The following is a 25,532-nucleotide window of genomic DNA, read 5'->3' as shown; positions in this document are numbered from 1 at the left end:
GAGATGCAGCTCTCTGGTGAAAAACAGAGCTTAATGGAGGCCCAGGCACTTAGCCCCTCTGACAATGTTTCAGGCCATTTAAACTGTCACCCCAGATGACGTCAGGGAGGGGGCGGGGTGGGGAAGACCTGCATGGCAGGAGACAGCCTGGCAGGTAAGGAGCAGTCAAGCAGCCTGTGTTCAAAGTGAAGGTAACCAGGTAGGCAGAGATGCAGCAGGCCTCTTCTACTAGCTGATCCCCAGCTGAGATCTGCAGGAGAACAGCAACACTGCAAAAGCAGTGGCAGTCAGGACCAATGCAGCAGTCAGGGCAGCTACAGGCATCACATGGAAAAGTATCCAAACTCATCCTTGGAACACATGGCAGATGTCTCCTTAGACCTCTTCCTGCAACAGTTCTCTTGTACTAGCAAGCCCCTAGATAACATCAGCAGGAAAAAGGCAGGGCTAGACACATAACTAAGATCAAAGGGAATCAACCTATCAACATAAAACACTTTTATTATATAGCAAAAATCTTATCTCAAAAAACTTCAACAGTGTAGCAACTGAAAGAGTCTAAAAACCCTCACAACCCTCGAACCGCAGACTATTAGGATACCAAATATTCAATTAAAAAATACTACACACACACCAAACATCCATACCAGTCTTGCAACCTGTTATGAACTGAGCTGCCCGCGGGTTTCCCCTGCGAGCAGGCTCACTGACCTCACCATGCCGTCTTTGCCGACGCGGCAGGACGCCGCTTTCGGCTTGCCCACGCGGTCCGGAGGCCGCCCTGTGTCTTCCTGGCTTCCGCGGCCGGAGCCGCGGCCTTCTTCGGGCCTGGGACTGCCCCCATCGCTGTTTCTTCTTTGCGGCGCTAAGGCCGCAGCCCTGGGCTCGAGTAGCGGCTGGAGCTGCCCCCGGGGCCTCCTGCAGCGGCTGGAGCCGCTGCCGATGTTGGAGCCTGCGCCCAGGCTCAGCCCTGCCTCCTCTGACGTCTTTGCGTAGAGCCGTCGGTGCAGGCCGCTGTCCGCGGTCCTGCACAGCTCCTGCTCTCCTCCTAGGTGCGCGGCCGTGTCTTCTCTCTGCATTTAAAGGGCCAGACACAGGAAGTGTCTGGGCCCCACCTTTGGGACTATTTCCTGCTCAGCCCTATAAAGGGCTGCTCCGTTCATTGTTCCTGGCCTTGCATCGTCGTGAGTCTTCGCTCTAGAGGCTCCTGCCTGCCAGAGCCTGTTGTAAGGTCTTCTCATCTCGTGGAGCTCCTTGTCGTGTTCATTGTTCCATGTCCAAGTCTTCGTGCCTGAGGTCCATGTCCAGGTGTCTTCATTCTCCTACGTCCAGGTGTTCCTGCCTTCCTTGATGTTCCTTCCTACGCCATGCCTCTTCAACGCTCTCGAGCCTTCTGGTACCGGTAGGCCGGGGATCCCTCAGATGCAGTACTCCTGGGTGGACTGCCTGCCGGTGGACGGTTGTCCTGTGCTCCTGAGCCGTCAAGTCCTGATGTGTGTTCCTGTGCTGTCCCGCTCCTGTCGTGGTCCGTGACCAGTCTGCAAGGGCTGTGTAGGGTGCGTAACGGACAGGGTGGTCCGCGACTCAGTCCCGCGGGTGGCCTGAGTAGGGCGCCCTGAGAGACAGTGCCAATGTCCATGCCTCATGTTGCCTTTGTGGATGTTAAGAGTCTCGTCTGGATGCCGTCCGCATCAATCCCAAGTGTCTACGTCATGGATGCCGTTGCATCAGCCTTGTGTCCTCGCCATGGATGCCATGTTGCATCAACCCCTAGTCTTCGTGCCTCGTGATGCCGTCGCATCAGTCATGTGTCTTCGTCCCTGGATGCCGTTGCATCAGCCATGTGTCTTCGTCTGGATGCCGTTGCATCAATCCACAGTCATGTCTTCATGTCAAGGCCCGTCTGCCCTCAACCTCAGGCCAGGTCTGCTGCTCCATGCTGCTCGCAGCAGGTCCGAAAGGGCCCAGAATGGTCGGAGGACCATTCACCTTCCAACATCCTCGGATGTTTGGCCATGGGAGCTTGCCGGCCTGGCGGAGGGTAGACCGTCAGCCATGCGGGGCCACCGTCAACCCTTGGCTCGGCTCAGAAGGTCTGGGTCGGGCTGAGGCCCATGGGCACACTAAACCATCGATGTATAACACAACCCACTTCAACTCATTCACACCAAAAATAAAAACTATAAATAAATAGTATTTCCTACAATGAAAAATTCACAGTACCATATATATATATAAATTTTCAACTTGTACCCCTAGATACAATGTATAAAAAATTCCAACAGTGTATCCTTGTTACCTAATAGAAAATCAATCAAAGATACAATGTATATAAAATCTCAAATCTCAATATCCCCAGCTATCTTAAAATTAGCCAGATATGTTATCCACTAACTTTAAGACAGCTTTTTGGCTGTCCTAACATTATCCAGCTATAGGCCTCATTTTCTCATAGACACAGAATAGGAGAAAAGCCTTAGTAAATCAGGCCCCATGTTAGCCAAATAACACTGAAAATCTCATTTAGTCAGCTAATTTATCCAGATAAACTGACTGTTCCACAAAATACCCCCACCCCACCCCCCAAGTTAACTGGATAAACGTTTAGCCATTTGTCCGGCTAAGTCTGAACTTAGCTGGACAAATGGCAACAATATCAGGCACACTAGGCGAACATTACACACTAATACTCACCACACACAATTAAAAACTGTGCATTTATAATAACAGATTGTACATGAAAAAATATATTCATAGTCTTCCAAGGTAAAAATATCACAACAACATGTATGTTATTTTTACATACACTGCATTGGTACCAACCAGAAAACTCTGCAAAAAAGACATTTGTTATAGGCCTATTGTAAAATACATTTGCTGTTGGCTTAGCCCTCAGAAAGCCATGAATAAACTGAATAACAATGATAATATAGTAAACCTATTATGATGTATTTTATGTTTTCATTGTAATCTGCTTAGTACAATATGTTTGCTATAAGCGGCCTAGAAATATTTATTTATATTTATTTATTTATTTTGAACTTTTATATACTGACATTCATGTGGAAAATTACATATCATATCGGTTTACAATGAAACAGATATTGCATAAAGCATAACATTACATAGAACAGGGGTTACAATGAACTGGGAACCAGAGGATAAATCTAGGATAAATATAACTAAAAGCTGTTCAAAATGTGAATCACGTAAGGAGCGAAACCTAGGATGAACAAATCAAACACCATAAATTAGATTGAACATATCAAACACAATAAATTATTTGAGAATAAATATAAAATAATAAGCCAATATAAAATAATAAGCCAATATAAGATAGTACAACCAGTCCTGTCAAGAGAGAAGAATGTTTGACCTTTACGGTAGGAGATCGTACTTCCATTAGTGGGTAAAAAGATTCATTTGGAGAGCCGGGATAGTTCATTCCTGAGTGAGAGAAACGTTCATCGGATTAGGGAAAAGCTTGTTTGAATAGCCATGTTTTGAGTTGTTTTTTTTTAAAGTTAATGGGCATGGTTCTTGCCAGAAATCCGGGGGGAGAGCATTCCATTGTGAGGGACCAGCAGTGGATAGGGTGCGTTTCCTTAAAGCGGTCTTTGCTGGGGGGGGGGGGCGTAAAGAATGCCTTTGTAAGCAGATCTGACAGGTCTGGAAGACTCGTGGAGACGAAGAGGGATGTTAAGATCAAGAGGTCTTAGATGGCTTTGTGAATTATCGTAAGGACTTTGAAGAGAATTCTGAATTTGATGGGTAGCCAATGCAGGTTACGAAGGATGGGTGTAATGTGCTCTCTTCTGTTGGTGTTGGTCAGAATCCTAGCGGCGGAGTTCTGTACCATCTGCAGGGGTCTGATTGTGTTTGCTGGGAGTCCTAGAAGGAGCGAATTGCAGTAGTCGAGTTTTGAAAATATGATGGATTGAAGCACCGTGCGGTAGTCATGAAAGTGGAGGAGGGGTCTCAGCTTTTTCAGGACTTGTAATTTGAAGAAACAGTCCTTTGTGGTAGTATTGACAAATTTTTTTAGGTTTAGATGGTTATCCAGAATAACGCCAAGGTCTCTCACATGGGAGGAGACATTTAATTGAGAGGTGATTGGTATGTTGGTTGACCCATTATTGTCGTCTTGGGAGATGATAAGTATCTCCATCTTATTAGTGTTAAGGACTAAGTTGAGGCTGGTGAGAAGGTGGTTGATTGACTGAAGGCAACTATTCCAGAAGCTGAGGGTTTTGGGGAGGGAGTCCTTGATTGGGATGAGTACCTGCACGTTGTCAGCATAGATGTAATGAGTTAGTTTTAGATTTGCGAGAAGATGGCAGAGTGGGAGAAAGTAAATGTTGAAGAGAGTTAGAGAGAGAGATGATCCTTGGGGGACTCCCAGGGTAGAGCTGATGGGGTGGGATTCTTTGTTGTTAATTTTGACCTTAAAGAATCTGTTACTAAGGAATGACTTGAACCAGCTGAGTGCAGTTCCAGTAATGCCTATGTCCATGAGACGATCTAATAGTATTGAGTGGTTCACCGTGTCGAAGGATGCAGATAAATCTAGAAGAGCGAGAAGGTAAGGTTGTTTTTTTTTCTAAGCTCAAGAGGATGGTGTCTGAGAGTGAGATTAAGAGGGATTCCGTATTTAACGACTTGCAGAAACCGAAATGTGCTGGGGCTAGGATCTTGTGAATGTCCAGGAATTCTGTGAGTTACTTGTTGACTATTTTTTCCAGGAGTTTGGCAATAAACGGTAAGTTAGCTATAGGGCGGAAATTTGCGGGATCAGCTGGTGTCAAGTTCGGTTTTTTAACAGAGGTTTGAGAATAGCGAGCTTTAGAGTGTCTGGAACTAGACCTTGTGCAAGAGAGCAATTTATGATTTCAGAAATAGGCTTAGCAATGGTTTTTGGGATAGAGATGAGTAGATTTAACAGTATCGGGTCCGATGGGTGAGAGGATGGCTTGAGCTTCTTGAGCATGATTTCTATCTCCAGAGAAGACGTGGGCTCAAATGATTTGAGTCTTGTTTTTTGTTGAATTGTAGTGTTGTAAAGGGGAGGGGGTTGGTTATTGTTAGAAATAAGCGGAGCTACCAAGTTGGTGATATTTTTCTCAAAGTACGTAGCTAGTTCTGTAGCTTTGCTTAAAGCTTGGTCATCGGGAATAGTTGGTGGGGACGTTTTGGTGAGAGACGAGACGTATGAGAACAGGGCTTTAGAATCAAAGATGAAGTGATGAATTTTTTGGGCGAAGAAATCTCTCTTTGTTTGGAGGATCTTGTTCCTGTAAATGATGCATGGTGGCTTTGTAGGCAGTCAGAGTCGTTGTGGACGGGTTTTTCTACCATCTGTGTTCTTTGCTTCTTAATTCTTGTTTGAGGGATTTCAATTCTGGTATGAACCAAGGTTTTCTGTTATCAGGGTTGGGGTATAATACTTTAGTAGTTATAGGGCAGGTTAGATCTGCTACTTTATTGGTGATCTTGAACCATGAAGTAGTGGCTGCAGCTGTGTCTGAGAGATCAAGATGATCTAATTCTTTAGAGAGGTGGGAGTTGAGGTTGTCCATGGAACCGGGTTTCCTGAATTGGATTGTGGTCTTGGGAAATGGCTGGGGTGTGACCTTGGTGATTTCCAGGACCGTATTGATCATCCAGTGGTCTGACCAAGGGACAGGAGTGCATGTAGGCTTGGATGAGAAAGTAAGGCCTTCATTTAAGAATATTAAGTCCAGTGTGTGTCCTGCTTTATGAGTGGGGCTGTTTATGATTTTAAATATATTTTAAATAAATAAACTTCCCATACCAAAACAGCACTAAATGCTAGCACTCAAGTAGTAACAACCCTACTTTTGAAAGGTTCAAAACCACCAATACACCTCCTATTAGGAAAACACCAGGTTCAAAATCACCAATACACCTCCTATTAGGAAAACAAAATAAGTCAGACTGCTGTATCCCTACCCAGAAACTAAATGTCAGCAGAATATGTCCCTTTGATCACATATATAGAACATAGATGGATCGACACCAAATATAGAATAAAATATAAACAGAAATGTGCAGACAAAAACTGAACTGGAAACCTTTATGCAGTCCAACAATGGAAAAATAAAAACACCATCATTCCTCTAAAACAATAATAAACCAAGAAATATAACATTAATCATAATAGTAAAACTATACTAATAGAAAGAATAAATATTTCAAAATGGCTGATGAACAGGACATCAAACATTTTTTACATGTTCTAAAAATAACAATAAAATATTTCAAACAAGACACATCAAATAACATTCATCAGTTAAATATAATAAGAATAAAAAAAAATTCCCCACGCTCCATACTTGATATCTTTTGATTTCCAGTCACCCTAAAAATGTTGTGGATTGCCCCCCAATTGCACACAAACTTTGTCCTCTCTCTCTCACACATACTTGCATGTCCATTTTCTCTCACACACAAACACACACATACATACTCTTATACACACTACAACCTCTGTCTCTCACAGACAATAACATACTCTCAGGCTCTAAGACCCTCTCTCCCCCCCCTCCCCCCCCCACACACAAGCTCTTACTCCCCTGGATTCTCTCATACACACACTCATGCTCTCACTCTCACTGGCTCCCTCACATACACACACACACCCAGGCAAGCATCCATTCATTCTCAAACTGTTTCCCCCACCCCCCAGGTATGCACACATTCATTCTCACACACATACACACACACACACACACGCCAGGCAGGCACCAATTCATTTTCACACACACACACACACACAGACCCCAGGCAGGCACCAATTAATTCTCACACACACACACATAGACCCCCAGGCAAGCACCAATTCATTTTCTCACACACACACACATAGGCAGGCACCCATTCTCACAAAGACAGACCTCAGGAAGACACCCATTCATTCACACACACACACACACACACACATCCCCAGGCAGACTCCCATTCATACACATGCACACACTGAAGGCAGACCTCCTCTCTCTCTCTTTTACCAGCAACCTCGGAGCATCTCTCATTCCTCTGCTGCCACTGTCACTTGCACATTCCCAAAGAAAACATATGCCAAGCACTAACAATTCAAAAATTATTTTTATTATTTTTTTACCTTTGCTGTCTGATCTTAGTTTTCTAATCGGTTGATCATAAGCTTTTTTTTTCTACCTTCCCTTTCTTGGTCTTTTGCCAATTCCTTTTACATTGTCTCTTTTTTTTCTGTTTCTTTTCTTTCCACCTGTCTTCTTCCCTTCTTTCCTCAAACACACACTCAGGTTCTCATTCTTACATGCTGTCTCTCTCTCTCTCTCTTACACACAAACACACACTCTCCTCCTCACACATACACACACGTACACAGGCACAGGCTCTCACACTCACATGCTGTCTCACTCTCACACACACACATGCTCTCTCATTCACATATGTTGTCTCACACACACACAGGCTCTCACTCTCACATGTTGTCTCGCCAAATGTACAGGCTCTCACTCCCACAGTCTCTCAACTCACTCAGTCTCTCAACTTATTCTCATACATATACTCACCCTACAAGGCCTCAGCTTCTCTCTCACCTCTGGGCCTCCTATTCGTGGATCGCTGTGGGATGGGCAACGCGGTGGCCCTGATCTTCTCGGGCCGCTACGAGGTGGGATCTGCGGCAGCCGTGCCACAAATACAGGACACAGCTTCTTTTCTACATGCGGCGAATGCTCCTCCTCCTTCCTGCCCGTGTGGCTCCAGCAATGTTTTTCTTCCGGGACCGTGCAGGCAGGAGGGTGGAGGAGCATCTGGAGGTGACTTTTACTTCGGACCCTGATGGTACCACAGCCCCGCCAATATTCCTGCTATGCGATGACCCTGGTATGCCACCGAGGCAGAGTGAGGTGGATGCCACAGCGGTGTTCTGAGAGGGATATTTTTTGCCACTCCAAAATTCTGCTGCCTGAAGCGGCCACCTCACCCTGCCTCATTATAGAACTGTCTCTGATGGCAAGACACCCTCGCGGCAGGACGCTGCTCTCCTGTGCACCAGGCCCTGCTCTTCATGGCAAGAAGCTGCTGGCTTGCCTCGTAACTGAATGTCGCTGATTCTGCTGCTTTGCATCCGCCAGATTTAAAGAGCCTGCAGTAGGAAAAGCTGCATGGCACAGCTTGATGACCTCACGCAACCAGGCCTATAAAAGGCCCTCAGACCTTCATGTCCTTGCCTCGGCAACAAGTCTCCCTGCTCCAGTGATAATGCGTGTTGCTCCAGCGTCCTATCTTAGTTCCAGCATTCCTTATCTTCAGTTCTTCATTTCCAGTGTCCTTGTCTTCATTTCCAGTGTTCCTTATCTTCAATTCTTCAGTTCCAGCATCACTGTCTTCAGTTTTTCAGTTCTTCCATGCCTCCTTTGTTGCCTGCGTGTTCTTCTCCTAGCCTTCCTGCCCTGCCTATCCGTCCTGGCATTCTTTTCCGATGGATAATTGATACTGATCTTGGCCTGACTTCTGAATACTCTTGATCACCACCTGCCACTGACCATTGCCTGACTTCTGGACACACTTGATTGCCACCTGCCACTGACTTCTGTCTGCCACCGATACATCTCATCTTCATCCACTTTAATCCAGCTCCCTTGACGGATCTTTCTGCCATCAGCAGAGGCCCCCATCTAAGACCTGCCAGCCCCAGCACTCAAAGGTTCAACCCGAGGGGAACGTAGGCTGGTAAAGGCGAAGCTTCAGCTGGGCCTCTGCTTCATCTGGGTCCCCTGCTGACAGTGGGGATCTGCAGGGCTCCTCCCTGTAAGTTTCGTCAACTCCACCTCGGTCTAAGGGTCCACGAACACAACTGGGTTCTGAGTGTTATTATTTCTAATGTCAGATTTATGTCCATTTATTCTTTTCCATAGGAATTGACCTGTTTGTCTTGTGTAAACAGCAGAGGGACATTGTTGACAGGTGATGGCATATATTACATTGAATACTGAAATTTTGTCCCTAAAACAGTATTAGATGAAACACGGCCTTCATTATACAGGATTTCAAATGCCCACTGATGGAGTTATTTTTAAGGAAAGTACATAATATTTGATTAACACAATTGATTAGATTTTTGCATGTACCTGAATGTAATCTGCTTTGAAGTACCTGAAAAATGGAATACAAATCAAATAAGTAAGTAAATAAATAAATAAATGATTTTGAATAACTAAGTAAAACAAAAAAAAAATCTAATACCAGGGGAACTATACCCATTGGTGTATGAAGTCCATCGCACTTATTCAAGTCTTTCTTAACTGGAAAGGGATTGTTTTGACACTGCAGATCTGTCTGTTTCCATGAGTTTTTTTAAATTTACTGAGAAAGATTTAGAATCATGTACACCTTTTGAAAATATTAATAAATCCCAATGCACCATAACTACCATGAGGGCTAGCAATCATGCCTCAAATGCAGAGATAGTATTGCCACAGTTCCAATAATATGCTGTCACATCTTAATCCCAGAGTCAAAACAAATTTTTCTGAAACTTGATGATCACTTGTTTTAGTCTCCACTGGCCCCTGGATTTCTGTCACAGTACCTCCGAAGCTATGGTCAGGTGGTCATCTTCTTGTGGCTAAATTAGTTTTTTGTTTGCCACAGGTCACCTATCCATTGTAATCCTACCATACTGCCGAACCTTATATGTAGGTTCATGCCAACATAAATCTTATGTGGCAAATGACCCACTGTAATAAGTTTATGATGAGCCAAAGTAACCCTGAGTCAGAGCTTGTCCCTAACTCAAATTCAGACTCCTAAGAGAAAATTTGATGGAAGAGGGCTAGAGATCAAGGCAAGAATGAAATAGATAAGAAAAGTACACAAATTGTTCTTATAAGTACTTCAAGCTTTCAGACTTTGCATCATAAATCAATCATTAGATGTTATGATAACTGTCAGCCTCTTACAGAACATCAAATGTACTTCTTTTCAAAATCAATGGTAATATGGAGTTTGTGGATAGCAAGTTTTCATTTCTTTTGTATATAAGAGAGAGAGTCAATAAATATGGTGGATTTAAGTATAGAATCAAAACAGTTTAAATTTACCTTATTTATTGACTCCCCCGTGTATTTTATGTAGTATTATATATCAAAATGTTATCTTCCTATTGAATCTGACCCTTTCTTACTAACATCAAGTACTTTTGCTCCTGCATGTTGTTCTCTGTTCAACAACGGAATACTGTAATGTTTATCTCAAGTATCCTTGAAATGGAAAAAATTGATTCACAATTCTGCAGCTCGTAATTCAGCACAATATAGGACATATTCTTCCAGCATTATAAACACCTGGCCTTGGCTTCCTTTGCAGGAGCATTATGACTTTGTAATATTATTTCTTGGATTGATTGACAATGCTTTCACCCTACAGACCATGCCTCATGCATATTTGATACTCAGACTAGTTCTTGACTATTATGCTTACCAGTACTGAAACACTAATACCCTTAACAAATTTGAATATGTTGTAAAATCAGTAGAAAAACTATTAGCATACATTGCCTGAGAAAGGATCCATTCTAACTTCTTGTAAATCTAAGTAATAGTGTACAGATAAATTCTAGAATTATGAATATAAATATATTTTGCATATTTTTAGGTATCAAAATGAAAGAAAAGTTCAAAAGATTTTTTATCAGTGAAACAACACCTACTACACCTGTATAAAATGATGCTGCAGGTATGCTTAATCATCTTTTAAAAACCATAGGATAGTTTTAGGAAAACATATCTCAGTGGATCTACGTCCTTGACACCTTCAGTAAGGGCGATCTTCCTACTCACACAAAATGTAAATTTTGCCTCAAATAAGACACAATGCTGCTTCACAGCTGATAATTATTCACGTTTAAGCTATAAGAAAATAGGAGAGGTTGCACTACTAAAAATTCCAGAGATTCAAAGTTCAGGGTATTCTTTCAGATTTACTGTTTGAGAATGATGAAGCATGTGTGAGCGCACAACTGAAAATATAAAGTCCACAGAGGGCTTTACGATCTGCAGGATGTAGCCTATTAGATGTACCATCATTTTGGCAAGGATGGTTAGATGAAAACAGAGAAAGAACTTTTTATGTAGCTGGGCCAATATGTTAGAATACCTTATCTGATGAGTTTCGTGTGATAAAATGTTACATTACATTTAGAGGTGAATTTTAAATGCTGTGTGCGCAAAAACGGCCACATAACACGTATATGTGAGCCGTGTGGGACGCGAGCATATTTTTAAAAGGCACAAATTATACACGTATCCTCGCATACTCGCACAACAGTACAAGTGTACAAAAGGGTCATATTAGGGGCATGGAAGGGGTGTGGTCTGGGCGTGACTATACATACACTTGTAATGATGTATTTTAAATCAGACCTACACGCTGACATGTACGCATTTATGCACGCGAACTTGCTACTGGGGGTTTATGTGCACGGCATCCAAGAGACTTTCGATTAACCTCTCGTCGTTTGTCAGGTCACCTTCTCTCACCAAGTGGAAGCAGGAACTACCATGTGTGTGTGTGTGTGTGTGTGGGGGGGGGGGGGGGGTAGGACCTCCAGTGCCGACTGTGACTTTTTGGGGTGGATTAGAGGGGGAGCAACAAGCACATATTGAGGGGTCTGTGACAGGAACACACATTTTCTTAACCAAATGACTATGATCACTGTATGGGTACTCATGGCTTTAAGGCGCAGGAGAGAGAGAGAGATGAGGAGAGGAGGAGGAGGAGGAGAAGGACACAGAGTTTATAGGACACAGATTCAGTTTTTAGATCCCTCCAATTCATGGGTAGGTTCAGGTATAATAAGGAAACCATACAGTTCCTATGCCAGAAGTTACATGAAGATCTACAACCCACCAGCCAGAGGGGCCATGCCTTGCCACACATCTCAAGATTACTACAGCCCTAGCATTTTTTTGCTACCGGCACTTTCCAAACTCCTTTGGGGTTCATGGCTGGCATAAGCCAATCCCGTATCTCCATGTGCATCAATCAGGTGCTTGCCACCTTGCTAAGGAGAACACGCCAATAAGAATCCTTCCCTCAGAGCAGACAGTACCAAAAACAAATTATGCAGGATTTCTATCAGTTGGCATGCTTTTCCTCCATCCTGAGGGCAATCATTGAACATAGATCCCTATAAGGGCACCAGAGGGAGATGAGGTCGCCTACTGCAACCACAAGGGATTTCACTCCTTCAATATGCAGGTGGTCTGTGATGCTAAGGGACTCATCCTGGATGCTGTCCCCAAGTTTCCTGGATCCACTCACGATGCCTACATCCTCTTGCAGTCAGGAATTCATGACCACTTTCAGGAAGGATACATCAAGGGGGGATGCCTATTAGGTAAGAAACAATCCATTGCTATCATCACTTCACAAGCAGCCTCCTCTGTGGATGTCAAGCTGCCTGTCCTGGAGGAGAGCCTAATCCCATAATGTCCAGTCCAACCAGAAATCCTAGACAACAGCTTTGCTCTGGTTCTCTCATGAGGTGACCCCACAGAGTGCAGTGGAGGTGCAATACAACAGGGCCCAACGGATGACCAAAATAGTCATCGAGAGAACCTTCGGCTTACTCAAAACATGCTTCTGCTGTCTGTACAGATCAGGGGGATACCTCCTCTACTGTAGAGGTATCAAGGCCAGCTTGCTGCTCTTCCTTCACTGGCTCCTCCTGCATCACATCTTCCAGTTCTTGCTGTGGCTTGCCACAGGGTTGTGGCTGTTCTTCCCCTATTGGTGGCCCTTGGTGTAGCTCTGCTGCCTCCTCCTCCTCCTCCGAGGTATCGGGTAGTTGCCGTATGCAGCGTTATGGCCTTTGCAGGCCACTTAGCTCTGCCTGGGCCTCATCTCAGCTCCCTGCAACAGTAAATATGGTTTCACATCAAAGGTATGTGTCTAAAGAATGTCTATCTTCACAATCAATTTAGGTACTCAAAACCTCTTTCTGTACCTTCTGTTGCGTCAGAGGTGGACCCTTGGGCCAAGGTGGGTTTGATGTAACCCGTAGGTAAGGACCTACAGGTCCCCACCGTCGGCAGGTGGAGTGGCTGATAGGCAGAGGCCACTGGAGCTTCACCTATACCAGCCCTCCTTCCCCGCGGGTTGAGTCTTTGGGTGCCGGGGCCGGCGGGACTTAGGTGGGCCTCGAGATAGAGTAGCCAAAAGACTTTAGTTCAGCCCAGAGACTGCAAGCGAGGAATGCTGTAGTCCTACCCTGGACTGGGTAAGGTTCTGGAAACTCGGGCGCTAATGAAACATAGGCAGACTGAGGGCGCTCGAGCACAGGTAGGCCGAAGCCTAACAAGTCCACATCCAGAGAATAGACTGAAGAGGCGTCCAATGGTAGGCTTGGGTCAGGGCCAGCGGCAATCCAGGAGCTGTGGCAAGTAATGCTGTGAATTCCAGAGCTTAATTCTGCACTGAGTGAAAAAGATTTTTCTCTGATTTGTTTTAAATGTGCTACTTGCTAACTTCATGGAGTGCCCCCTAGTCTTTCTATTATCTGAAAGAAAAAACAACCAATTCACATTTACCCCTAGTCCTCTCATGATTTTGTAGATCTCCATCATATCCCACCTCAGCTGTCTCTTCTCCAAGCTGAACAGCCCTAACGTCTTTAGCCTTTCCTCATAGGTGAGCCATTCCATTCCCTTTATCATTTTGGTCATTGTTCTCTGTACCTTCTCCAGTGTATCTATATCTTTTCTTGAGATGCAGTGACCAGAATTGAACACAGAACTCAAGAAGAAGTGCACTGAAAGGCACCTATGAGGACTCCCAGGGAATACTATGCCTATTCTCGCCCTCGCTCCACTCTCTCTACCTTTGTGCTGACTCCCTTCAGCTCAGACGGACAGATGCAGCCGCGGCTTCTCCCTGCCTCTTGGTCCCGGAATCCCCGGGCTGGCTTGATGCTATGTATCTGCCATGTTCCTGATGACGTAAGGGCGCGCGCGCGCTCCAGACTTTGTAACAGCAAGGGTGCAAACCTCCTGGGCGTCCCCCCATAGTGACGTCATTCGTTTTCAATTTAAAAGGTTTTGTTTGCTAACTACAAACGAGTTAGCAAGGAACTCCAACGGGACTTGCTTTGGCAGTCCACGCTACTTGCAACTACGTTCTGAGTCAGCAAGGGGAATTCTTTCTCCACTGCTCGGCCTTTTCAAACTCACCAGGAGTACACGTTCCTTGGGGGCTCCGCTCTCTCTCTTCTTGATTTCAGATTGTTGGATGGGATCCAGTACTCGCTCCTCGAGGGCCTACGTTCCCGAAGACTCAGAAGACTCCTATTGCCTGGAGGCGATCGCAGATGTGAACAGTGAGTCCTATTACAGACAGGAACCGGTACTTGCTCCACAAGGACCCTTGTTCCTAATCTCTAAGGCTTCCTTCAGTCTAAGACGTTATCGCAGGTACGGAGATCGTGAGTTACCATTGCAGATTGCAGATAGGAACCGGTACTCGCTTCACGAGGGCCTATGTTCCTAATACCTTTCTCAGACTCTCTTCTTCCTCAGAAGATATCGCATACCTTTATCTTATGGATTACTATTTCAGATTAACAGATAGGAACCGGTACTCGCTCCACAAGGGCCTATGTTCCTAAATATCTTCTAACCTCTCTTCTATTCTAGAAGCCATCCCATACACAGTTATTGTGAGTTCTATTTCAGACTGTCTATAGGAACCAGTACTCGCCTGCGGCTCCTGTTCCTGAATACTGAAGACTCTCTGTTGCATAAGAAGACATTACAGATATCTACAATTGTGAGTGTATCATCTACCACTGGTTATGCCCAGCATACCCTGTCTACTCACTACCTATAGTCTCTCCTTACAGCTCAGCAACTCAGAGATCGTAGTTCCAGTATCAGAGGGACTTCAGCCCTGCCGGGCACATCAACTCTCTACTGCCACCTCTGGTGGTTCTACTTCCAGTCTAATAAAGAACTATCTGTGTTTGTCTCAATACTCCAGCCTAGCCGGTGATCCCTCTCAGGATTTCCACTTGAGGACGCTGTCATCTGCCATTGGCCCAGGGATTCACTATTTCTACTAAGTGTTACTCCTTACACTAATAGAGTGGTATTATCATCTGCCACTCTGTGGGAGCCAACCCACATCAGACCATTACTCCTCTCTCTGTGGAAGCTGATCCATATCAGATAGCTATTCCCCCATGGGGATCATACAGATTGCTGGCTCATCTTTCTAAAGGAACAAAGCATAACAGTTGCTACTCCTTCCACTAACAGATTGCTACTCCTTAGCAAGATTCATAACAGATTGCTAACTCCGCCCCCCTGGTGGGGTGATCGCTAACAAGAGGTCACTGCGAGTGATCCAGGCTTCGAACTCCAGAGCCCCAGCTTCCAGAGGCCTCACACCCTTTGCAGTAGAAAAGGACTGGAAGGGCCATCTGCATATTGTTCTCAGCATCCCTTGGGAGAGGACTCCAGAGGTCACTGTGAGCGATCCAGGCTTTGAACTCCAGAACCCCAGCTTCCAGAGGCCCTGCACCCTTTGCAGTAGAAGAGGACTGGAAGACTCATTTGCATACTGTTTGCAGCATCCCCCAGGAAAGGACTCAGAGGTCACAGCAAACGATCCAGACTTCGAACTCCAAAGCCCCAGCTTTCAAAGGCCCTACACCCTTTGTAGTAGAAGAGGACCGGAAGGTTCATCTGCATACTGTTCCCAGCATCCCCTGGAAGAGGACTCCAGAAGTCACAGTGAGCAATCCAGGCTTCAAACTCCATAGCCCCAGCTTCCAGAGCCCCAAACCATTTGCGATAGAAGAGGACTGGAAGACTCATCTGCATACTGTTCCCAGCATCCCCCGAGAGAGGACTCCAGAGGTCACAGCAAGTGATCAAGGCTTTGAATCCACAGCCCTAGCTTCCAGAGGTCCTGCACCCTTTGCAGTAAAAGAGGACCGGAAGTGCGCACCTAATGGCACGCAAAACTCAATCGTCTGAATCCATTGATAGATGATCAACTTACAGCTGGTTGAAGAGGATCGGTAAGTATAGCTGTGAGAAATCTTAGGACTTAAAAAAGTATGGAGAGAGGTGAAATAGTGAGGTTTTTAGAGTTTGTGTGTGTCTGAGATAATAAGCAAGCCAGAGGGAGTTAATTCTAGTCAAAAGACACTTTCAATCAGGCTCTTTTCTAAATCATATTATTACACCAGCCCTTACTGAGAGTTTAATCATCCCCTTGTAGGTCACTACCAGATTAATTAGTGAATACACCTATAAATTTAAAGGACTCTAATTGTATACATTCCAAATCCATTAGTATCATAAACTTAACTAGGAACTCAACAAAATGCAGTACAAATTTCTACGCCGTGGATATATTTCCGCTCAAGGTGCATTTAACTTACAGATTTCGTCATCTGCTGCTTGTGGATGATGTCAGCATGAGCTGGGCACCTTGTCCCATGCTTTTTGGGAATACCCCCCTATTCGGAGCTTTTGGGCTCGGGTGGTTAGATACCTCGGGACTTTGCTGGGGGTTCAGATTCCACTACCCCCACTATGGTTGCTTTTTGGCTGCATTTCTCCCTTGCGAATACGAGATATGGGATCTTGGTTGCTTATTCGTAAAGCCTGTTTAGTGGCAAAGGTCATGTTACTGCATTGGAGGGAAGACACTCCTCCATCATATTGGATGTGGCATAACTGCTTTCATCATATGATGCAAATGGATGCAGTGGCTATGTGCCAGTCTCCACGGCATAAGAAAAGGTTCTTGACCACTTGGGACTCATATTTACACTCTCTCCCACATCAATCCCGCAGTCTGATATTAAATGAGTGGCATTGATTCACATGGCAACACCGGCGTTGTTTGACACTGGACAGGGTGATGGATATCACATTGGAACACATGGACAGATATTTCTACAGTTAAGGGGACGGGCGGGGGGAGGGGGTTGGGTGGGTGGACGGAGTGGGTCTGACTATACCTGTTTTACATTCTTGGCATATTAACAGGGAATGTCTCAGGAACTCAGCATTCTCTATATTGTTGTATGGCTTACCGGCTCAAACACTGAGCGTGATGACGTCAGGGAGGGCGGATCTCTTTCTCACTGAGCTCTCAATAATTCTTAGTTTCCAGGTGATTTTTTCCATTTGTTTTTGTCTTTTTTCTCTCAGGGATTGCCCCTGAAGGTGCCCGATGCTGGTGGGCTGCCCCTCCACTTCAGTGCCTGGTGGACCGGCACCGTTTACTGGCTCAATCGCTGAGCGTGATGACGTCAGGGGGGGGCGGATCTCTTTCTCACTGAGCTCTCAATAATTCTTAGTTTCCAGGCGATTTTTTCCATATTTTTTTGTTTTTCATTCATAGTTGAATATGCAAGATAGCAATTATCATTTTCATGGGTGTATAATTTATCCACTATTGCTCTTCTTGATATTCTCATCACATGGTATGGTATTGGATTTTCTACCACCATTTATAGAAAGCCTTCTGATCATAGTAGTTGATTGCATTTTTCTAGTTGCTAGACTTTGACATTTAAATGTACTTTCCCTGTAAGCCATTTCTTTTTTTTTATTTCAGAAGCTGTGCTCCTCTGCTTCTGAATTCAAGATACAAGCTGAATAACTGCAGAAAACATATCTGGCTAGAGGCTAACCATCCCAATGAATCGGGAAGGCTCCTAAACATGCTCTTTATTCTGAACATGCTACATTACTATCCTCCACCTGTCCGCAATAATGAAAACAATATGAGGTTAACATGTATTTTTCCTTTCTCCTAAAATTCTTTGAAACTGAGTCAGGTCATCAAAAAGCATTGCACTGTGCACAAGGTATTCATGGATCCACTTATGGTGGTCTTCTCTTCAGGGGAAAAACATCCGTGATTTCTTGGTGTTTGCAGACTTACATCCTGTTAAGTATGTTTTGCCAGAATCAGCACACAAAACTTGTGGACCGCATTTGGTTTGTATCAATATGCTGACTTTGAATTGTTTTGTGCATCCCACAAAGCATCAAACATAGAAACATAGGAACATAGAAATGACGGCAGAAAAGGACCATCCAGTCTGCCCAACAAGCTAATGGTATCTGCTGCGCCGTACAAGTCATCCCCGTACTTATCAGTTTTCCAGACCATCAAGTCAGAACACGTGTTGGTTGCTGTTTGAGTTCAATTCCCTGTCACCTCTTGCCGTTGAAGCAGAGATCAATGTTGGCGTTGCATAAGAACATAAGAAATTGCCATACTGGGTCAGACCAAGGGAACATCAAGCCCAGCATCTTGTTTCCAACAGAGGCCAAACCAGGCCACAAGAACCTGGCAAGTACCCAAACACCAAGAAGATCCCATGCTACTAATGCAATTAATAACAGTGGCTATTCCCAAGTAAACTTGATTAATAGCAGTTAATGGACTTCTCCTCCAAGAACTTATCCAAACCTTTTTTGAACCCAGCTATACTAGCTGCACTAACCACATCCTCTGGCAACAAATTCCAGAGCTTAATTGTGCATTGAGTGAAAAAGAATTTTCTCCGATTAGTCTTAAATGTGCTACTTGCTAACTTCATGGAATGCCCCCTAGTCCTTCTATTATCCGAAAGTGAAAATAACCGATTCACATCTACTCGTTTAAGACCTCTCATGATCTTAAAGACCTCTATCATATCCCCCCTCAGCCATCTCTTTTCCAAGCTGAACGAACAGCCCTAACCTCTTCAGCCTTTCCTCATAGGGGAGTCGTTCTACCTCCTTTATCATTTTGGTTTCAGGCTTATTGGTTAAGAGTAATAGCAGCCACATCAGCAAGTTACCCCCATGCTTATTTGTTTTCATAGACCATAAAATTCAATGTCATTGTTGGTTGCTGTCTGAATCTAATTCCCCTTTTCCTCTTTTCTTCCTGCTGTTGAAGCAGAGAGCAATGATGGGGTTGCATCAACAGTATGAAGACTTATTGGTTAAGGGTAATAACAACCATACCAGCAAGTTACCCCCATGCACTCTTTTCTTCATTTCCATGTACTAGCCTTTAGGGATCCACAGTGTTTATCCCAAGCCTCTTTGAATTCTTTCACTGTTTTTATCTTCACCACCTCTTCTGGAAGGGAATTCCAGGCATCCACCACCCTCTACTTGAAGAAATATTTCCTGACGTTGGTTCTGAGCCATCCTCCTTGGAGTTTCATTTCGTGACCCCTAGTTCTACTGATTACTTTCCAACGGAAAAGGTTTGTTGTTGATTGTGCATCATTAAAACCTTGCAGATATCTAAAGGTCTGTATCATATCTCCCCTGCAACTCCTCTCCTCAAGGGTATACATATTTAGGTCCTTCAACCTCTCCTCATATATCATTTGATAGAGACCCCCCACCATTTTGGTCGCCCTTCTCTGGACCGCCTCCATCCTGTCTCTGTCCCTTTTGAGATATGGTCTCCAGAACTGAACCCAGTACTCCGGGTGAGGCCTCACCAAAGACCTGTACAAGGGGATTATCACCTCCTTTTTTTTTGCTGGTTATTTCCTCTCTCTATGCAGCCCAGCATCCCTCTGGCTTTAGCTATCACCTTGTTACATTGCTTCGCAGTCTTCAGATCATTAGCCACTATCACCCCAAGGTCCCTTTCTTGTTCTGTGCACAAGTCCTTCGCCCTCCATCACATACTGTTCTTTTGGATTACCACACCCTAGATGTATGACTCTGCACTTCTTGGCATTGAATCCCAGCTGCCATACCTTCGACCACTGTTCAAGCTTCCTTAAATTACATCTCATTCTCTCTACTCTTTCTGGCGTGTCCACTCTGTTGCAGGTCTTAGCATCATCCGCAAATAGACAAACTTTACCTTCTATCCCTTCTGCATGGTCACTCACAAAGATATTGAACAGAACCGGGCCCAACACTGATCCTTGTGGCACTCCGCTTAACACTGTTCTCTCTTCAGAGAAGGTTCCACTTACCATCACATGCTGTCTTCTATCAATCAACCAGTTTGTAATCCACACAACCACCTTGGTGCTCACTCCCAAGCTTCTCATTTTCTCACAAGCCTCCTATGCAGGACTGTATGAAAAGCTTCATATTAAGACATTCGACTGACTGTAATTCTTGCTTTGTGAATTATGTTATGCAGTGACTTTGAAGGCTATTATATGTGGGGAGCATTGTTTGCAGACACAGTCAGCAGAATATAAGAGCTGTCTCTAAAGGTGTAAATTGGAGGTACCCATGGTTTCACATTGTATCACTCATCACATCTTTGAGGATCTTCATTATTGTAATCTCAATCATGATCCTGTATATTGTCATGGGGGTGACAGAGAATGAGCAGTCAAGACTTGAACAAAAGTGGATTTTTATATCAAATTCAGTTCATCTCTACAGATTAAATGCTGAAATTGAATGGCATATGATTGCATGAAGCATCTGACAGATTTTCTGTCTTGTAATTTTTTGTCTTTTATTTATTGTATTTCCCACCTAGGAACTAGGTTGGTGTTCAGGCAACAGCCATGCTGGTGTGGCTGGGTGATTGGATTTGTGGTTAGAGATGGGAGAAGTGTGAGCTAAATAGAGGATCTTGAATACTCAACTACCCAGAAGAGCTGAGTACAAAGGGAAGAAGACAACAAAAGTTGTCTTGAATAAGGAGGATATCCTACAAGTAGTCATGCTCTATGGCTGATAGCTGGCATATGTCCTTAGCAGTATGGACAGGAACAACAGGGCAGACTATAAACCGGAGCAGGAAAGCGATGGCATCATCCTGGAGGCTATGCCACATACACCCAGAATGCTGGACTCATATGCTCACATAACATCCAGTCAGGAGATTCTACAAAGAGGAGACTGACATCAAATGGTGCCGCAGCCAGCCCTAGCACATCCATACCAGGGGAGTGAAATCTGCAAGTTCAGATTTCAGAGGGCGCTGGCATTTTACCATCCCCTCGTCTATAAACACTATATCGTGTTGGAGCCAAGGTAAATTTTTGCCCCAGTAGTGCTCTATGCAGGCATTTGAAAGATGCTGGAGGGGAGGGGGAGAATCTCATTTCAAGTCTGGATGTAGTCCAAGAGGGTTCCAAAGCTCTCTGAAAAGAACTTTTCAGTCAAATAACAAGTATTGTTGACCTCAAAGAAACCTTTGCCTCCCAAAATGTTGTGCTGGGACTAGATTCAGAATGCCTGTAAAAGTCTTTGGATGGACAAACCACAGCCAGGCAGCTTTTTATTTTTTAAGCAGAAGGTTTAATCCCACTGTGTTGGCAATGGTCATTACATTATCATGTCCCCAAAGGGGTCAGATAGCATGGTATTAAGTTGCCCACCCCCATCCAATACTTTTCAATTTCAGCCAAATGCTAAGAAGGGACCATCTTTAGCTCAAAGCTCAAATCCTATGCTTAACTACACTATAATCTTGACTAAAAGGCCATCAAGGGCAGAAATGATCACCACAACTATACCATTATAGGACCTTGTGGAATGGCTCTTTATTAGAGACAAGAACACTGTGCCTTCTACACTGTGGAGTTTGCAATGCTTGTTGGTTACTGAGCTTATTCAATAGCATGCATGCTAAAAAGTTAACACCTGATCGGAGGCAGGTGTTAAAATTTAGGCCATCGTAAATGCTCACTAAATATGTGGAGATACCAAACTATTTTCTGTGCATATGTCAAAGCCTAATTTTCATATGACATTCTTTCATTTATATACATGGAAATGGTGATTTTAGTTCATGCATACTAACATCTTTCAGATTGATTTAGTGTGCATGCTAAGCCATTACTGCATACTATGCCATTTTTAGAACACATTACACAGTATTAGTGTGCACGTTAACCATTATTTCATAGACTTCTGTATACTGCTTGTTTACACTAACTGTAGTTTATACTTTGTTGCAATGTTACTTTTAAATGTTCCAAATATTGAAGAAACTGTTAAAAGATTGTACTACCCTGGGTAGTTATAAATGAAGGCTCATGGTGCAGTTCCCAGCACTCGTTCCAACCAAGCTGGGACCTGGCTGGTCCAAGGTGGAAACTGCCAGACTGAAAAAAAAAAAGGAGAAAGTGCAGTCACTCAGGCAAATTTAAAAATAAGATCATGGGCTTCTCAAGAATTTAGACATTTACTAAGTTCGCTCATATTCAAGTGATAAATCAGGCAGTAAAATATGGAGATGCAAATGCAACTTTTACTTCTGAAGAAGGATGTTCATCCGAAACATTGCAAAGTTGGGTCGAAGTTAAGGGCTGCAGAGAGAAAGACCGAACTGGACTGTGCATCGGTGCTCAGGATTTACTGTCTTTGCCTTCGAATTCAGCACGCTTAAGATAAGTTGAACTACTAATAGTTTTATTGCTGTTGGCTCATGATATCAACAGTTGGATCTTACACAGTGACCAATGAATATACTCCAGCACATTTATTTATCAGGAATTCAAAAATATTTGTGCCTGAATAGTGCAATATGAAGGTCACCCACTACTTTTAAATCGTATAAGCTTGTTGCATTTTCCAAGATATTTCGTATTTTGAGTGAGATAGTGATTGTGGGTCATCTCCCATTTACAACATTTGCAATTTGTCAGAGTCCCTTCAGAACCCAAAACCAATAGCAGCAAATCAACCTCACTGTGATTAAATGTAGTTAAACAACACAGAATATAGTCTACATCAGTATCTCCCAAAGCTCAACTCCTTTCTCATTTACAGGTCCAAATTTAAAAGTGTTGCTCACGCAAAAACGGCCACAGGTGCGCATATGCGGTCCTTGAGCGAGCAGCGTGTATTTTAAGAAGCCATGAAGTACATGCGTACATACCCGTGCATGTATCATGAAGACAGGGGTGGAAAAGAAGCAGGGGCACTGGCTTTCCAAGGTGGGACCAAGACTTACACGCGCAAGTCCGTCTTTGAAAAAGCTGGCCACATGACATGCAACGGCTTGTTATCCGGGTAACTTCACTTTTGGTCCTGATAAGGAGCACATCTGGAGATCGTGAGTTTTAGGGTGTTTAGCACGGCGTGAGGATTCAGGGTCAAGCGAGGGGCTGGCAGGATTAAGAACCAGAGGGGTCTTGGAGACTTCGATATGAACTGGGCAAACTGGTGGACTACTTTGAAAAACTGATTTATCCCTTGCCACGAGCATGTTTTAAAATCCGCCTGCATATGCGCTAAAGCCCTAGCCAAAATGCACGTGGAAGGGGCACTTTAAATGATACACATGTACTCGTGAGCACAATTTAAAATTGGAACATCTGTCCGCTTGCACACAGATACGCGCGTTTATGGGCACAAGTGTGTTCCTTTTAAAATTACCCTTTTAAATTTTAATAGGTATAATGCAAGTAATTTTGGCATTGGCTCAATATCAGCTTTAAATTTTTGTTTGGGGAGGGGGTGGGGCCATTTTCAAAGTCACTTACTTGCGTTGGTTGGCCCAACTGAAAACTGTGCATCTCAAATGCAGCTCTAAGTATGTTCGGCTAACACAGCATGTGTACTTTCAGCCACATTAAAAATAAGTTTTCCCAGGACGGGGGAGGAAAACAGCGGGCATGTGTGGGATTTTCAAAAGCATGCATGCTATTTTGCCCCACTTGTTCACCCACACAAACAGCAGGTACAATGTACATAAAAGTCCTTTAGCATGCCTACCTAGCAACTGCTCATTTTCAAATTGTTTCCTTTTGAAAATCTGTGCAAAGCACATACAGTAAAAGCATCCACACAGTATGCAACTGTGCAGACTGTTAGAAAATGACCCCCTTCAAGGTCAGTCAATGATATCAAATAAAGCACAAGATCATAACCAAATTAAATGGTTTCCTGTACCTCTTTTCCAAATCAAATCAAAGCATTTTATATTTTTTCCTTTTTAATCTTTGCAATTTCAAATGGTCATTTTCTGCTTTCCTGTCAGACTCCAAGGTAATTTTCTTTTACAAAAAAAGGACACAGGAAAGCTAGACAATGCAATTTTAAACATTATTTTCTTAGATGGAACAAAATTGCTGGTCTGCAAGGATAGCATTTCCCCACTGCTTTGTTAGAGACAAACCTACCAAATGGATCTTTAAGACTACAGAATCAGCCAACTGATGTGTTTGCTCACATCTTATCAAAGAAAAGGAGTTGACAGAGTCTGAGAAATGTCACAGCAACAGGCTGGCATTTCTTCAGATCAGCAAAAGATATTTTTAATGGCTTTTTCTAGTTTTGCTAAAATATATTTGTGATCCCTGTAGTCTCCTACATGTTGCAGATGTCAATTTTGCAGTAAGAAGCTCTGCTGTCTTCATTACTGCACCAGCTATATTTTTAACCCAGTCCCTAATTAATCTCTGAATAAACCAATCAGATTTAACTAGTAAGGTCAATAACTTCATAAGGTCCATTTTATGTTTCCCTTGCTTTTGTCTAGTTATAGGGGCATTGCACCATTCATAGTACAAATCCATAAATTCTTTCAAATTGATAACTCTAGACCTTGAGAGAGTAGAGAGATAATTTAATCACTCATAGAAACAAAAAGTATTTTATTTTTTAAAAAAAAGTATTTCTTTAAATTTACCATTTAAATCAGCCAGCTGTACAAGTAGGCAAGGAAAACTTAAAACTGCTTAAAGGACAATTCTATCTCATTTGGACATTAAAAATGTTCTGTAAAAACTGTAATGCAAAAAAGCCATAAATCATAAATACTCTGAGGGTTTGTTCATGCCTTTAATCAAGTTAGAAATGAAAAGGCAAATGTCAAGCTCCCAAGAGATATATGGATATGGTGATATGAGTAATACCACTATATTCTATTCATTAATTCCTGTGAAGACTGTACCAAACTCATTCATATTAGAACAGTCAACTCTCAGCTTTGCCTTTCCCATGTTCTTAATTTTAGGCAAGGAATACCTCCACCCTACTAAATAATCTTTGTTTTCATGGTTCCCAGAATTAAAAGAAAATTGTTTTTTAAATACAGTTTGGGGGGCCACTGATGCATTCTTTAAATTCCCAATTTTCAGAAAAATACCTGCTGATTAATGGAATGCGAGTTTCCACTGGATTCCAAGGAGCAGAAGAGCCTCCTAATACAAAAGACACACCCCAGGAAGAATTCCCTAAGATGAGACAAAACAAATACCTCAGAAATAAAAATGCAATGATATACAAAATACGAAAATATCTTTGAGGGTGAATAACATTTTCCCAGACTTTCTAGATGTATCTACGATGTTGAACTGTTGCTTTTAAAAAGCTAAAGTAGGCAAAAGTGAGTTTTAGGTCTATTTTCTTTATTCTGTAATACCTTAACATGGTGTTTCTACAATTTTTAATCCTTGTAAGGGACGATTAACTAATTAGTTATTTAAAAAAAAAAATAGCACAGATTTTGGCAAATTTGTTTTGTGAAAAAAAATCTATGGCTCTTGAGCTAATTCAGGT

The 25,532-nt window shown here is 43.3% G+C and overlaps 1 long non-coding RNA gene across 1 annotated transcript in view; it reads right to left on the bottom strand.

Annotated features, from left to right (window-relative positions):
• LOC115093697 overlaps positions 1-25,532 on the bottom strand; it is an 83,393-nt gene that overhangs the window by 45,931 nt on the left and 11,930 nt on the right. The window contains exon 3 of the long non-coding RNA XR_003857382.1: positions 25,120-25,207. This is a non-coding gene — a long non-coding RNA (uncharacterized LOC115093697). The remainder of the gene's footprint in view (positions 1-25,119; positions 25,208-25,532) is intronic.

Source organism: Rhinatrema bivittatum, chromosome 6 (assembly GCF_901001135.1).
Source record: "Rhinatrema bivittatum chromosome 6, aRhiBiv1.1, whole genome shotgun sequence".
NCBI lineage: Eukaryota > Metazoa > Chordata > Amphibia > Gymnophiona > Rhinatrematidae > Rhinatrema > Rhinatrema bivittatum.
This window is presented reverse-complemented; position numbering and strand designations above follow the sequence as displayed.